At 36.5% G+C, this 16,943-nt stretch overlaps 1 protein-coding gene across 1 annotated transcript in view; it reads left to right on the plus strand.

The window, feature by feature from the left end:
• SYT14 (synaptotagmin 14) overlaps window positions 1-16,943 on the plus strand; it is a 147,280-nt gene that overhangs the window by 5,251 nt on the left and 125,086 nt on the right.

The raw sequence follows: 16,943 nt of genomic DNA on the forward strand, positions 1-16,943 counted from the left end.
TTTATTGAGAGCCAGTACTGTATAGTACGAGACTTTAAGGGAAATTTAAGGAATTTTCAAGGGTTTTTTTGTCCCCTGTTGATTTTTGCCTCATGTGCTGACATTGACATTAGAAGTCAACCTATGTAGAAGATACAGGTCCACTCTCAAGTGTTTTTATATCTTTCTAAAAGAGAAATAAAAAAGGTTTTACCATTACCTAAAGCATTTTTATTTCCACATCTAAGTAAGTTGTTTGTGTGATTGATACAATGTGTGACTACTCCTAGTAATTATTATATTTATGCCCAGATATGAAGAAAAGAGCAATATATTTTAAATAGCATTTTTATTATTATATCAAACACAAACTAACCTTAATATTGTAGCTGTGGTTTGTGTTTTGGGGCCTGTTACTATTGATGACTTACTCTGGCACATACAGTTGGCAAAGGAGTTAAATTTTTGTATTTGGCTTCATGCTAACTAAAGATTGATATACCTCCCTTTTATTTCTGCTAGTACATAGTACAGTAAGAAATTAATCAAATATGGAAGGCTTATTATGAGATGCTAGGAAAGAAATAAAAAATATTAGACATGGACTCTACCCTCAGAATTACCTTTCTTAGTACTAGAGAAAATAAGACATGTGCTTACAAAGATAACTGAATAATGTAAACCCTGGCTCATGAATAGTAGAGCAGAAAGAGAATGGGTCTTGAAGCCTGATCCTTGTTCACATTCTGGCCCTGTGACTTACCATATTAGCGGCGAAACCTTGGGCAGTGTACTTGATAGTTTCTAGGTTTGTTTCATTGTCTCTAAGTGTGAATAATACCTTGCTGATAGGGTTGTCATGGACATTAAATGGTATGTGTGGTGTTTTTAGCATAGTGTCTGGTGCGTGATAGGTAAGTGATCAGTAAATGGTAGTCATAGTTATGGGTGGTGAAGCATTGATGGTGATGATAGTGAGTAGCTGCTGGCAAGCCCTGAGTGTGTAGTCTGTGACCCTAGACACTTCCCTTTCTGCAGCTTCAGTTTAGGGTTTTATTTTTCCCTGCTCACTCCTTCTTCTGCCTCTCTGCTGGCTTGATTGCTTCTTCCTTGTAGTCCTGTTATTCTCGCGTGGCTCAACAATCTGTGGGAAAAGGGGCGAAGAGAGAAGCATAATCTCAGTGGCTCTTCTGTTCCTGCCCTCACCTCTGGAGTCACCCTCTCATTTCATTTCACCTATATATTTAGGACCCACTTGTACTTTTCTACCATTTCTACCCTAAATCATTTGATAAAGCACCCAGGGTAGATTGATTTTAGGCATTCTGAAATTATTTATTTCATAAACATTTGTTGAAAGTTTTTTTATGTGCCATACTAGATCCTGTGGATGTAAAGATGAATAAAAACAAGCTTGTTTTAAAGAGCCCACAGACTGGAGGAGGATGACCAGTGAGTACATGTGTAATGTAGTGTGTTAAGAGGTCTGCTAGTTACATGAACAACGTGATGTAAAAATACAGAGGAGGACTGAGACTTTGTTTGGGAGGTGGCGAAAGGGGAAGTCTGATGTATGATGCAGCCTTCACAGGATAGGTGAACTAGACTTGAGGGAGAACTGTTCAACCACCATGTAATAGTGATTGCAGGAAAGCAGAAGACAGTGTGTTTCAGTGTCTTTAACCTAGGATCTGTGCTGAATGCCATGCTCAGGAGTTTGGATGTTGTCTTATAGGGAATGTAGAACCCTGGAAGGTTTTTAAGCTGGATAGTGTGGCACTTTTAGGTCAGTGTGTTTAAGAAGGATTATTTAACTACTGTAATAGAAGATGAATTGGAGGTAGGAACTACTGGAGGCAAAAGGACTGGTTAGATAAACAGTGATGAGATCCTCATTAGCAATGTTAATTGAGGGACAAAGAATTTGTAGATTGAGGGATGGTCTCAGTATATCCTGGTGAGTGACTGAACATATGCAATGAGTAAGGAATTAAGATTGTTTAATTAGTTTAGAAAGCATAAGAGAAGTAAGTTTGTGGGAGGGAGATAATTTAGTTTCAGTCATGCTGAATTTGAGGTGTCTGTGGAATATCCAGGTAGAGGTGGATATCCTTGTTGGTAAAATACTGTCATTGGGATTTAGGATGGGGAGATGAACAAGTGGTAATGTAAGATAACAGTAGACTAGGAGGATAGTTTTTTGTATCATAGATTATTGCTAATTGAAAAATCAAAGATTGCTGTGAGTGCAAAATACACTCAACAGCAATCAGTGGAGTCAGGGAAGAATAGGAAAACTTGATTAGAGAGGGAGATTTCAGAGCTCCAGATTTTAGAGAAAAGCAATTTCAAGTGATAGTAAGTTCTGAACATGCCCACAGGCAAAGATGCAGAAGTACGTATAAAATGCTAAAAGGTTTTAAGGAAGGGAGTGAATTACCATCCATTGGGGAAGATGTGAGAGAACATCCATGAAAATGGCAATTGGGTTCAGCTTTGAAGAATGGGTATAAAGTTGAAAAGAATAAGCAGAGGTATTTTAGATAGAGGGAAGTTCATAAACGCCAGAGTACGCAGTGGTAAAATGTAGGGACTATTTCAGGACAAGAGAAAAGTCCTCTTGGCTCTAACATAGGTGTATGTATGTATATGTGTGTGTGTGTGTGTATGTGTGTATATAAGTATATATATGTATCAGTATATCAGTATATATACTGTATATTAGTATACACACACACACACACACACACACACACACACACATATGTAAAATAAAAAGGAAAGAGGTGAGGTCTAAAGCCTGGAGTGCCTCACTGAGTAGAAGTTTGGATTTAATTTGTTAACCAGTGAAAACTCACTAAAAGTTTTTCACCAAGGAACCATGACCAGATGTGCTTTAGAAAGAGTAATGTAGCAACAGGAAGGCTATAGGAAAAGACACCAATTAAGGAGGTCTTTGGAGTCATCTATGTGGGAAATGGTAAAAATCTGAATTGAAGTAGTGGCAAGAGGAATATAGGAGGATAGGAGAGACATTACAGAGGTGCAATTTACTGGATTTAGGAACTAAATGTATTTGGAACATTAGAAAGAAGGAAGGAAGTGTCAAAGATGACACTAGTTTCCAGCAAGTATGACTAGGAAAATGATGAGGTCATTAATATAAATAAGAAATCCAGAGAGGGATGGTTTTTTCTTGGATGGTGGGTTGGGGTGGAAGATAAAAGTGGTTTTGTGTATATGGTAAGGCAGAATATTTAGGCAACTGGAAATGGCTGTGGATCTTGAAATCATGAATGGAGTTTGGGAGAAGGTTTTTTTCAGATTGTATATACTTAGAGAATAGGAACCAAGGGAAGGGATTAAATTGTTGAGGGAGAATATATGGAGAGAAAAGATAAGAGAGTCATTTCCTTTCATTAACAGAGAATTAAGGATGTCACTTAAACAGAGAAGAGAAAGTAACAACCATAAAGTGGAGAACCAGGAGAATGTTGCATTTCATCAGACACGGAAGGAGAGTTTCGAATGCTACACCACAGAGAAACTGGGGAGGATGAGAATTCAGACAAGCCCCTTTGTCCAGTAGAAGATGATCAGTTACTTTCAGTGTACATTTTAGTAGTGTAGAATCATACATGAGATTGAAGGTGGTTAGGAGAGAATAAGTGGAAGAGAGTGTACATTTGCTGCCTGCACTTTCATACCACTTGTTCTCTATCAACTTTCAGAGTCAAGAATCTTGAGAGGTAGTTGAAGGGGTTCACCTTCTCCCTCCAACCCAACAATAGTAACCCTCCTCTGGTATATATTTGGGAAGGATGGGGATTTGTTTCTAATACACATTTGAGTCTCTGCCAGGTGGTTGTGCCTCTGCATAGTTGACTCAGGAGAAGTACTGCTCACTTCATGTCTGGTCACCTAAGAGGGCTACTGAGTATAGTTCTCTTATAGGATTTGGTTCATTCTCCTGAGGTACAAGGAAAGGGATCGGTAGAGTAGGTTATGCTTCTCTTTACTGCTCTGACCCTTTGTTCTGCATACTATTCTGCAGGTTTATGAAGGTAACACTTGACTAATGTGGGTTGAGGTGACTAAAGGGAATTATAAGGTAGAAGGAAAAATATTTTTAAATGTGCATTTTTTACATGACATATTGTTACCTCATTAGGGCTGGTAAAGAACCATTACCCCATTTCTCAATCTCTGAATAATTCCAGTAGAGAAGCTTTGGAACAGCCAATATTGGAAATATCTAAAGAGTAGAGAGGGTCAGGGAGGGCCTGGATAGGGATTAGGAGGACCAGTGCAAGAGAACTTTCTGATCAAGTAGGGAGAACTACCATTCATTGAGCTCCTACTGTGTGCCTGACTCTGATAGTTTCTGTACACATTGTTATACTTAGGCTTCACTGCAACACATTGTGGTAGATAAGATTATTTCCATTTTACAGAAGTGAGAGGAGATTTTAGATCAAATAAGTAATTTTTAACCCAAGGTCACACAGTAAGTTTATAAAGGCTGTACTTGTCAAGTCCACTGCAAAAATGAATGATGCTTTAGCTTCTGTTTGGTCATCACTGCTGCTTTAGTGTCCTCCCTAAGTCTCTTTCATTCATAATTAACCCCTTCAGTTGGGTCCTTTAGAGCAGTTTATATATTATAAATCTGAAATACAGATACTGTAGAAAAAGTAAGAAAATATTATGGCCTCTATTTGTTGATCATATTTTCTCCTCTAGGTGGCCATGTTAATCTTCCATTTTTTTGGAATACAAAAGGGGATAATATCTATAAGAAATTTTTCTAGGAAAAATAAACATTAAAATAATTTATCAAATTTCTTTGTTCACAATTTTAATTTATTTTACTTTGTTGTTCTTAAAATTAAGCAGATTTTCTGATAATCCTCTTATTTTAAAAAGGCCTAAGAGTTAGATAGTAGGTTGTGATATCTTGTTTAAGTTGGTAAGATAGAACAACCTTTGAAATTCCATTCATGCTATTTAGTACTTCCCATTTTTATATTAGATAGGAGAAGCCTATTAGATTTTATATAAACAAACTTAGTGTAAAATTATTAGAATGTCTCTGTTATTTATAGCTTTGCATTCTCAGTTCACCATAGAGATGACCAAGCTATATTTACATATGGCGGAATAGCTATATTATTAAAAATCATATGATGTTATTTTTTTTGGTGAGTTAATTTTAAATGCTATTAAAAATAATTTCCAGCATCACTTATGTCTTAAGGGTACATGTAACCCATATATATACACACGCACACACTTGCCACTCTCTTTCTATGGCTGCTTCACAAGCTCCATGCTATTGATTTTGATGTTTTCTTAAAATTAGGGTCATTAAAACACATTTCTTTATTCCTTTTATTTAAATGTTACTTTTAAAATAATTTAGTACTTAAGAGTAATAAATTCTTTGTTTATATTTTCTTTAAGTGTATTTTAACTGCTTTATATTGTTCTGTTGATTTTCACAATTTCTGTGTGAAGAGGGTAAGTATAAAAAAATTGTGTCTGTGTTTTCCAGATGCCTTTGACACAAAAAATTTTAGTCTTAAAATAGTAAAAGTTATTTATATTACATGGTTTATTTAGATTTTTGATAAGCCTTTTCTTTGACTTCAGGTTTTTGTTCGTGAACATTTCTCCTCTGAAGAATTCTTTATTTTGTGTGTGTGTGTGTGTGTGTGTGTGTGTGTGTGTGTGTGTGTGTGTGTGTGTGTGTGTGTCTGCACTCTAAGTATGACCAATTTGGGGAGAAATTGATCTTGAAGTCTTTTCCTGCATCTTTGTGTTTTGGAGATCTTTTTATGTGATGAGATCAATTGTTACTAGTAGTGTAGAATTCTTTTATAGTTCTACTTTTGCAGGCCACCTGTGACCTGTAAAATGAGATGTCTTTGTGCAATTTAGGTAAAGGCATAGCCTGCTGGGTGGATGAATTAGAAAGCAGTACCACCTTTGAGCAAACAGTTCATCATGAGAATATAGCTCAGTTAGCAGATACCACCTATGTAAGAAGAAAAAGGCATTCCTTCCTCTAGGTGTAAGCTTTGGTGGACCCAACGCACACTGTACTTAAGCACCCCCCTCAGCCAGGTACTTATTGCAGTGCACAGCCTACACAGCCGTACACAGTGGTCCTAAAAACCTATTTTTATACACTTCCAGTCTTAAAATAAGCTGGTGGGATTGCTGTGTTTTCCATGGTAAATCTATATATATCTTTCATAATTTTTTTTGTCTGAGATACTTATCTAGTAGTGGAATGATAGAAATTAAATCATAGACATTAAAGATATCCTTAATTGACTGATTACAAAACTGACACCTAGAGACGTGCAACTTTACTAAGATCATACAGTTCATTAGCAGCAAAACTGAGGCTCTAAGTGTTTGTAACCAGAGAACAGGTCAGTGCTTTTAAAAAGAACTATTCAGTAACCAAGCGAGTAAATAAGAGAGATACACTATAAATCGAACATGGCCTGTGTCCATTGCTAGGGGTTGAGGCATGTCTGGGAAGTGGAGGAATAATGCTAATGGCAATCTGACAGTTAATAGGACCTGACACTTTACAGGTTTCTGTTAGCAAATCCTATAGGAACTCAGTCTCAGATACATTTAGGGAGCGTTACATAGAGTCACAAATGGACTGACAATAATCTTATTACCTGAGGGCAATAATGGGTGGTTTAAACTGACTAGAACATCTGTATTTGCCGTAAGTTTAAGCTTACCAACAAGGTACATCTCCTAGGAAACTGTCCCTAATGAGGGAGGCAAGTGTGTTTGTACTTTGTGAGGTAATCTCTTTAAGGAAATGGAAAACTCAAAGCTATTTCTGAAGACTAGGCCCAACATGGCTGTCAACTTTGGAGCCCAGGGAAGAGACCCTCACTGTTTTAGAGTATAGTAGAAATCTGGAGGATAGCATGGTGGGAAGGCCCTATGGTAAAGGAGCCCTCCAGCCAGAGGGATGTTTATTACAGTGTCTACAGTAATATATATGTTTATTGTGTTTCAAGCTCTGCTGAAGTCTTTGTATAGAACTTAATTTTATCTTCACAGAAATATTTTAATTTTATTACTTACTTATCTGTTTAATTAATTAACTTTGAAAAAGCAGCAGCTTAGAGAGGTACATTAACATGCCCAAGATTGCTATCTCATTGTTCTAAGAGAATTTCATGAAGACTTTGGACACCTAGGAAAATCAAGAACCATACAACTGGGAAATATCTGGGGTTTTGGTCTCAAACTTAGATATGAAGCATATTATGCCTGCTGTATTTAGCAGAAAACTTGAGCAGCCCTTAAGGAAATACTGGTGATTTATTACTTTACCTGCTAGGCTTATTCCAAAAAGCCAGAGCTGTTTTTTTGAGATACTATAAAACTTCATGATGGACTATTGTGGGAAATCACTTAGATAAGGGGAAGGATTTGGGTAGTTGGTTCCTATGGGAAGTATTCCAATTATCTTGGGTACAGAAATCTAGAACTAGTCTCCTGTCACCTGCAGATGTGATTGTATTAAGCATACCACAGCAAAGAGCATAAGGGTCTATGCAGGTGGCACACTACCTGTGCCTGCAGTGTTACACCTTAGTTTTATTATTATTTTTTAATGTTTGGCAGAAATCTTGACTGTAGACCTTTGCTTTAGAATATGTGATAGGAGATTTAGGAAGCTCCATCTAATATTGTCTTTGTAACAGGCTCAACAGTAATAAAGGTAACACTATCACTATGATACTTAGGTATAGTTCTAGGAACTGTGAGAAGGCAACTGTTGTTAATATGGGCATCTCTGATAAGAATAATAAACTAATCAACCAATAAAATGCTACACCTTCCCTTGTGATGGACTGGTAGGAACTTAAATGGTAAATACTAAGAAGTTAATGTCTTTCACTCATGTTCATACCACCCAGAATCAAGCACCATTAGTACTTTAGCATATTTTTTCCAGAAATTTTTTATGGCTATGTTTTAAAAAACTATATGTAGTAATACATTGGATACATTTTGCTTTTAAAAATTTAACCTGTTAGGGTGGAGAGGGATGAGTACTATTGGCTGCCACCTCATCACACTTCCAAGCTGGAAACATGCACTGTGGGGAGGGAGGCTGCTAGTACATGCAGTAGCTAGGCACTGAAACTCGTGTGGTTAGCCCTGGGAGAGGACTCCATCTAGGTGCATGGAGACAGCCCTGAGGGCCTGGGATGTGGTCTGGACCGAACCCAATGTCAGTACGTGCATAGCGGGACATGACCATCAGAAAATACCTCGAGACAAACAATAATGACAGCACATATTGGGATGCAGCAATTGCAGTTCTAAGAGGGAAGTTCCTCAAGAAACAAGAAAAATCCCAAACAACCTAACCTACCACCTAAAAGAATTAGAAAAATAAGAAAAACGAAACCAAATGTCAGCAGAAGGAAGGAAATAAAGATCAGAGAGGAAATAAATAAAATAGAGGTAAAAAAAACAATAGAAGAGATCAATAAAACCAAGAGCTGTTTTTTTGAAAAGATAAAATTGACAAACCTCTAGTCAGGCTCACTAAGAAGAAAAGAGATAGGACTCAAAAAAACAAAATAAGGAGTGAGAGAGGAAAAATAACAAATGATACTGCAGAAATACAAAATATATATAAGAAAATGCTATGAACAGTTATATGCCAACTAATTGGACAACTTAGAAGAAATGGACAAATTTCTAGAAACATACAGCCTGCCAAAACTGAGTCAAGAAGAAACAGATAATTTTAACAGATCAATCACTGAAGTGACATAGAATCTGTAATAAAAAAAAGCTTCCTGCAAACAAAAATCCAGGATCAGATGGCTTCAATGGGGAAATCTACCAAACATAAAAAGGAGAACTTACACCTATCCTTCTCAAACTATTCCAAAAGATTGAAGAGGAGGGAAAACTCCCAAATTCATTCTGTGAAGCCACCATCACCCTGATATTAAAACCAGACAGAGACACTACAAAAAAAAGAAAATTACACGCCAGTATCTTTGATGAACATAGACGAAAAATCCTCAACAAAATATTAACAAACCAAATCCAACAGTACATAAAAAGGATCATACACTATGATCAGGGTGGATTCATTCCAGGTTTGCAAGGATGATTCAACATATGCAAAGAAATCAGTGTGATACACCACATTAACAAAAGAAAAGACAAAAACCATATGATCATCTCCATAGATGCAGACAAAGCAATTGATAAAATTCAACATCCATGCATGACAATAACTTTCACCAAAGTGGGTATAGAGGGAACATATCTCAACATATTAAAGCCATTTACAGCAAACCCAACAGCCAACATAATACTCAGTGGTGAAAAGCTGCAAGCCTTCCTGCTGAATTCTGGAACAAGTCAAGGATGCCCACTCTCACCACTTCTATTCAACATAGTATTGGAAATCCTAGCCACAGCGATCAGACAAAAAAAAGAAGTAAAAGGTATCCAAATTGGAAGGGAGGAGGTAAAACTGTCACTATGTGCAGACGATATGATACTCTATATAGAGAATCCTAAAGACTTCATACAAAAACTGTTAGAACTAATAAATGGATTCAGCAAGGTAGCAGGATACAAGATTAACATACAGAAATCTGTTGCGTTTCTTTAACAATGAAATATCAAAAAGAAAGTAAAAAAACAATCCAGTTTAAAATCATGTCAGAAAAAATACCTAGGAGTAAACTTAACCAAGGAGGTGAGAGACCTATATGCTGAAAACTATAAAACATTGATAAAGGAAACTGAAGAGGATTCAAAGGAATGGAAAGATATCCCATGCTTTTGGATTGGAAGAATTAATATTGTTAAAATGGCCACACTACCCAAAGCAATCTACAGATTTAATGCGATCCCTATCAAATTACCCATAACATTTTTCACAGAACTGGAACAAATAATCCTAAAATTTATATGGAATCACAAAAGACCCAGAATTGCCAGAGCAATCCTGAGGAAAAAGAACAAAGCTGGAGGCATAGCCTTCTCAGACTTCAGACAAGACTACAAAGCTACAGTAATCAAAACAGTGTGATATTGGCCCCCAAACAGACATATATTATAGATCAGTGGAACAGAATAGAGAGCCCAGAAATAAACCCACACACCTGTGGTCAGTTAATCTACAACAAAGGAGACAAGAATATGCAATGGAGCAAAGACAGTCTCTTCAGCAAGTGGTGTTGGGAAAGCTGGACAGCTACATGTAAATCAATAAAATTAGACCACTCCCTCACACCATATACAAAAATAAACTCAAAATTGTTTAAAGACCTATATATAAGATATGACACCATAAAACTCCTAGAAGAGAACATAGGGGAAACATTCTCTGACATAAATTGTAGCAATATTTTCTTAGATCAATCTTGCAAGCAACAGAAATAAAAGCAAAAATAAATGGGACCTAATCAAACTTAAAAGCTTTTGCATAGCAAAAGAAATGATCAACAATACAAAAAGACAAACCTATGGAATGGGAGAAAATATTTTCAAGTAATACAACCAACAAGGGCTTAATTTCCAAAATATATAAACGGCTCATACAACTCAATATCAGAAAAACAATCTAATCAAAAAATGGGCAGAAGACCTAAATAGACTTCTCTCCAAAGAAGACATACAGAATGGCCCACAGGCGCATGAAAAGATGCTCAGCATTGTTAATTATTAGAGAAATGCAAATCAAAACCACAATGAGGTATCACTTCACACCTGTCAGAATGGCTAGCATCAAAAAGTCTACAAATGGGGAATTCCCTGGTGGTCCAGTGGTTAGGACTCCACACTTTCACTGCCGAGGGCCTGGGTTCAATCCTTGGTTGGGGAATTAAGATTCCGCAAGCCTGTGCAGCACAGCCAAAAAAAAAAAGGAGGGGTTTGTAAAGCACCTATACTCCGATAAAAAAAAGGGGGGGAACTCTCCTATACTGCTGGTGGGAATGTAAATTGGTACAGCCACTATGGAAAACAGTATGGAGGTTTCTTTTTTTTTTAATTGTTTTTTTAAAAATTAGTTATCTGTTTTATACATACTAGTGTATATATGTCAGTCCCAACGGAGGTTTCTTAAAAAACTAAAAATAGAGCTACCATATGATCCAGCAATCCTATTTCTGGGCATATATCTGGAAAAGACAAAAACTAATTTGAAAATATACAGGCACCCCAGTGTTCATAGCAGCACTGTTTACAATAGCCACGACATGGAAACAACCCAAGAACCTATCAGTATAGCTAGTGGGAAGCAGCCGCATAGCACAGGGAGATCAGCTCAGTGCTTTGTGACCACCTAGAGGGGTGGGATAGGGAGGGTGGGAGGGAGGGAGACGCAAGAGGGAAGAGATATGGGAACATATATATATGTATAACTGATTCACTTTGTTATAAAGCAGAAACTAACACACCATTGTAAAGCAATTATATTCCAATAAAGATGTCAAAAAAAAAAAACAACCTATCAATAGACGATTGGCTTACGAAGATGTGGTATCTATCTGTCTGTCTGTCTGTCTATCACATGGAGTATTACTTAGCCATAATAAAGAATGAAATATTGCCATTTGTAGCAACATGGATGAATCTAGAGAATATCATACTGAGTGAAGTAAGTCAGACAAAGACAAATATGATATCATTTATATTTCAGAATCTAAAAAATAATACAAATGAATCTGTATACAAAACAGAAAGAGACCCACAGACATAGAAAACTAACTTATGGTTACCAAAGGGGAAAGGGAGCGTGGTGGGGAGGGATAAATTAGCGGTTTGGGATTAACAGATACAAACCACTATTCATAAAATAGATAAGCAATAAGGATATAAATAGGGAGCTATGTTCGATATCTTTTAATAACCTATAATGGAAAAGAATCTGAAAAAAATATATGTGTATATAACTGAATCACTCTGCTGTACATGTGGAACTGACAAAATATTGTAAATCAACTATAATTTAAAAAAACTTAACCTGAAAGCTAAATATTCCCTTGATCCCTTCACCCTTTCTCAGAGGCAACCATTATAACTGGTATATATGCTTCTGGTCCTTGTTTTCATACTTTACATATACATATAAACTGTTCGAAGAAAGTATACTTTTGTGTGTTTTTAAACTTACATTAATGTACCTTTTTCCTTGTGGGAAGAGGAGTAAAGTAGATAGTAAAAGGAAGTCAGGAAATATCAGTTAATGGAACAGCTGGATAAGATCAGAATTTTTCCTCATTAGACTCTGAACTTCTTTAGACCAGGGACTGAGTCTTCTGTTTTTGTTTTGTTTTTTTTAAAGAATCAATTTTATTTATTTATTCATTTTTGGTTGCGTTGGGTCTTTGTTGCTGCACACGGGCAACGTGTAGTTTCTGTAGTTGTGGCAAGCGGGGCAACTCTTCACTGTGGTGCGCAGGGTTCTCCTTACGGTGGCCTCTCCTGTTGTGGAGCACGGGCTCCAGGCACACGGGCTTCAGTAGTTGTGGCACACAGGCTCAGCAGTTGTGGCTCACGGGCTTAGTTCCGCGTCATGTAGGATCTTCCTGGACCAGGGATCCAACCCGTGTCCCCTGCATTGGTAGGCAGATTCTTAACTACTGCACCACTAGGGAAGTCCCGAATCTTCTGGTTTTAAATACACCTTTCCTCCTATCCCTTCGTGCCTAATGTAATCTGATTAAAGCCATTAAGTAATTTTCTTAGGGTGGGTTTATATCTCAAAGAGTTAATCTAAATTAATTTACAGTTAGTGCACCCGTGGAAGATTCATTATAGGTAGAAGTTTCTAAATTATCACTTGTCTATCTAAAACAAAAGAAGTTAAACAGGAAAAAGGGGGAAAGGAAAACCTAATCAGAGCATTAAAACATGAAATCATAATTGTCTATTTATGATGTTAACTCCTCATATATCTTTCTCTCATTTTTTCAGAAGTGATTCTGACTCTGTACTGCTTAGTTAAAAATCCATCACTGAGAAAGAATGTAAATAGTTATAAATGAATACTGGAACTGAAGAATATATCGGTGTTGTGTTGGTTTCTTATTAAAAACTTTATCGTGAAGACAATAATTAGAAATTGATTGATTTCCCTATACTGTTTTCCCAGTTTGCTCTTCCAAGTTTCTCATTCTGCACGTTGAGTGTGGTACAGACTTAACTAGGCATTTGCACTAAATTTATTTACATGTCCTCTAAACTTGTTCACAACACTTCTGAAATTTTAGCACTTTTTTTTTTAAAGAGTTTGTCTTGAAACTAAACCTCAGTGTGAGGAGAGATCATTCAAATATCCTTTCTTTCCAGTTTCTGCTATAACAAAAGATAGAATATGAAGTTAAGGGAAGAATAAGGAAGACAGTTATGACCACGAAAGCATGAACCAAATTGTTTATATGATAATGTCAGAAGGCTATGTCTTACCTGTCCCATGTTTGGGCAGATATTAATCATGGTTTGAATTTCAGAAGGAAAGGGAAAAGAGACCTGAGTGAATGCAAACTTTTATTGGGCAATGGGGATAGACTGTGAAAGTGGAATCAGACATATAACTATACAAATCATACATCATGGCATACTCCTGCTCCATTCATGTTGAATAATTACTGAGCTGTTTCAAAGAGGAAAATATCAACTTAATTATCAGTTTTTGGTGAAATGAAATTGAGGTTCTATTTTAATTTTAAAATTCTGAAAAATCTCTCATCTAAGCAGTCTTGATGTGGGGCTCTCCTTTGGAGACTTGCTGCCTTTGAGAAAATAAATTACATTGAAATCTCTGATGCGTGAATTCAAAATTACATTGAGAAGCTGAGAGGTGTTTTGATGCTTTGGCATATCTCTTTCCTTTTGCTTGATATCTACTCAAAGGATAACGATTTTCTTAGAACATATGGTTATATTTAAGTCTCTGAGGTGTTCAGAAATACCGTCAACTGAAACTAAGGTATTTAAATGGATTTTGAGAATTCGTATGGTAGTTATTTAAGGCCTAGACAGTTACGAAGAAAGTTCTTTTCTTTTTACAATTTAAACCATCTTTTAGTTATTGTGCCTTGTCTTAGTAGTTAAGAGAAAAACATACTATGGGATTTTGGTCATTGGTAACTTTGGAAATGCTTCTTTAAGTATAAATTTAATTAAGCATCAATTATCTATGAGGAAAATATTTATAAACTAAACCTTTTAAAATTTCATAATGAACAGCTTTTTCAAGATGATAGATTAAAGTATTTTTGAAGTCTAAAAATCTGTATTTTTACTACATTGACAAAAGATTAATTGCAGTTCCATAAATTACATTAGTTATAATATGTTGAATGATTACACTATAGTAAACACTATTCTAAACACTTTACATAAATTAACTCTCTTAATTTTCACAATACTCCTAAGAGACAAATGCCGTCAGTGTCCATATTTTGCAGATGAGAACACTAAGCACAGTGAGGCCGAGTAACTTGTCTGAGGTTGTACAGCAACTGTGTGAGGGAGCCAGGGTTCAAATACAGTCATCTGTCCTCAGATCTGATGCCCTGAACCTCTCCACTGAAATACCTCTGTCTTTTTACATAACTTTTACACCTAAATAAGTTCTTAATATTGCTGTTTTTATTGTGTAAGTAATACATGTTCATTATTGAAAAAATCAGAAGTTACAGATGAACGAATAGAAGTTACTCATATTCCCACCATCACAAAACTATTACTTTCATTTTCATGTATCCTTTTATAGATATTTCTCTTTGCATGTGTATTTTTAAATCAAAATGGCTTCTATTTTACACAGTGTGTAGTAATCTGCTTTTGTTCGACTCAAAAATATAGTTTTCCTTGCCAATATGTATACTTCTATGACATCAAATATACAAATTGTATAATATATTACTACATGGATGTACCATATTTATTTAGTAATTTCCAATTACTGACATTTAGTCTGTTTCTTATTTTTCCTTATGAATAAGGTTGTTCTTAATAATTCCTAAAATTTGACTTCTTTTCTACCGTGTTCTTTGACATTCTCTGTTCCTTCAAGATACTGACTTGAATTGCACTGCTCAGAGGAGCTTTTTTCACTCTGTGATTATGTTTTCTGTGTGTTGTTTTTTTTTTTGCGGTACACGGGCCTCTCACTGTTGTGGCCTCTCCCGTTGCGGAGCACAGGCTCCAGACGCGCAGGCTCAGCGGCCATGGCTCACGGGCCCAGCCGCTCCACGGCATGTGGGATCTTCCTGGACCGGGGCACGAACCCGTGTCCCCTGCATCGGCAGGCGGACTCTCAAACACTGTGCCACCAGGAAAGCCCTGTGCTTATGTTTTTAATAAGGCATCTGGATGTGATTTGTGCATGTTCATGTTTTGTATAGTGCCAAAAACAATTCAAGGTGCAGTACATTTGTGAGGGCATTGTAGTGACTCAGAAATGGTGGTGTTAAAAATATTTAACAACTGGTATGGTAATATAAACTAATATATTAATCAAGAGGAAATAAAAATTGAATATAGTCATTTTATTCTCTACCTAAATTAAAGTTTTTCTATTATAAAACTAATTACCAAAGGGTATAAGTTATAGGAAAAACTATCAAGTTATTCTAGTAATTTCATACTCATTTAATTGTTTTTAGATATTGTTGCTATGATCTTCTGTTTGCTGCTATTACCAGCTAAATGATATGCTTTTCTGAGCCATTATTTGACATTGGGAACTATCTCAAACTCTTCCAGTTATTTTCCCATTAAATTTGTAGTCATTAGTTGATTTGTCTTAATAACTAGAAACTTTCTCTTAATAGTAATGTTATTTATGATACAGAATCCTATATCAGCTTCTGCTGAACTAAAAAATTATATGAAAATGTTTTCTAGTCTGCATAATACTGACATATTTTTAATATATTCACTATCTCTAGAAACACTAAATGCACAAAAATAATTTATTGGAATGCTATATTTAATAAAGTTGAATTTAATCCATCAAGATAGATGAGAGAGAAAGAAAAAGAAAGAGGTGAACTTGGGCGCTTTGTTTCTGAGCTGCCCAGGTTTGAATCCTGACTCTGCCATCTTCCTCTCTGTGCTAATATTTTCTTATCTGGTAAACAGATGTGATGCTAATAAATATAATACCAAAACAAGCTAATATTTGTTTATAACAGTGCCAGTCACTGGACAACTGATAGGTAAAGGTTAACTCTCATTTTTAGTAATGAAATTAATATTATTATGCCAGTGTTGGGTAGGCATTCAATGAGTGTGTGAAACTCAGAAGAATATTAGGAAGGGGTTCCCTGTCCTGGGCATCTCCCCAGCTTCATATTGCCAGCCTACCGTGATCTCTGTCCCGTTACAGGAATGTTTGCAGTGCAATACCAGGATGATGCCTGCAGTGACTTCCATTACCACCTACTCCTCTGCCATCCTTAGATCTTTCAGAGCCAGTCCTATAGCGGCTGTAGTTACCATAAGGAGCTGCATGAGGGGATGTAGACAGGCAGCAGGTAGCTATAACTTGGGTAGACCAGATGGACATTGAGCATTCGTTTGCTGGAGGGCCAGTGCCAATAGTGTCTCCTCCTGTAGTGTCTGTGGGAACATGTCAGGATAGGGCCTGGATCACTGCTGGGTGGGTGCTAAGGCATCCTTTACCCAGGGCTTCTGAGGTAGCCAGATAGGAGGCCTTAGGTTAACCTTCTAGAGTCTCTATGGTGTCCAGGAGATGGAACTTGGGGTGGCTACTTGCTAGACAACAACCAGCCTAAAGGAAGTTTCCAGATGACGAAACTGAAGCTATACTGGTACTATATGGTGAATGTCAGCCCTGAGCTGATCGCTGATCATGGTTTGATTACTAGTGAAATAGGTAAAGCCCAATAATTTACCAAAAA

Source organism: Tursiops truncatus, chromosome 1 (assembly GCF_011762595.2).
Source record: "Tursiops truncatus isolate mTurTru1 chromosome 1, mTurTru1.mat.Y, whole genome shotgun sequence".
Taxonomy (NCBI): Eukaryota; Metazoa; Chordata; class Mammalia; order Artiodactyla; family Delphinidae; genus Tursiops; species Tursiops truncatus.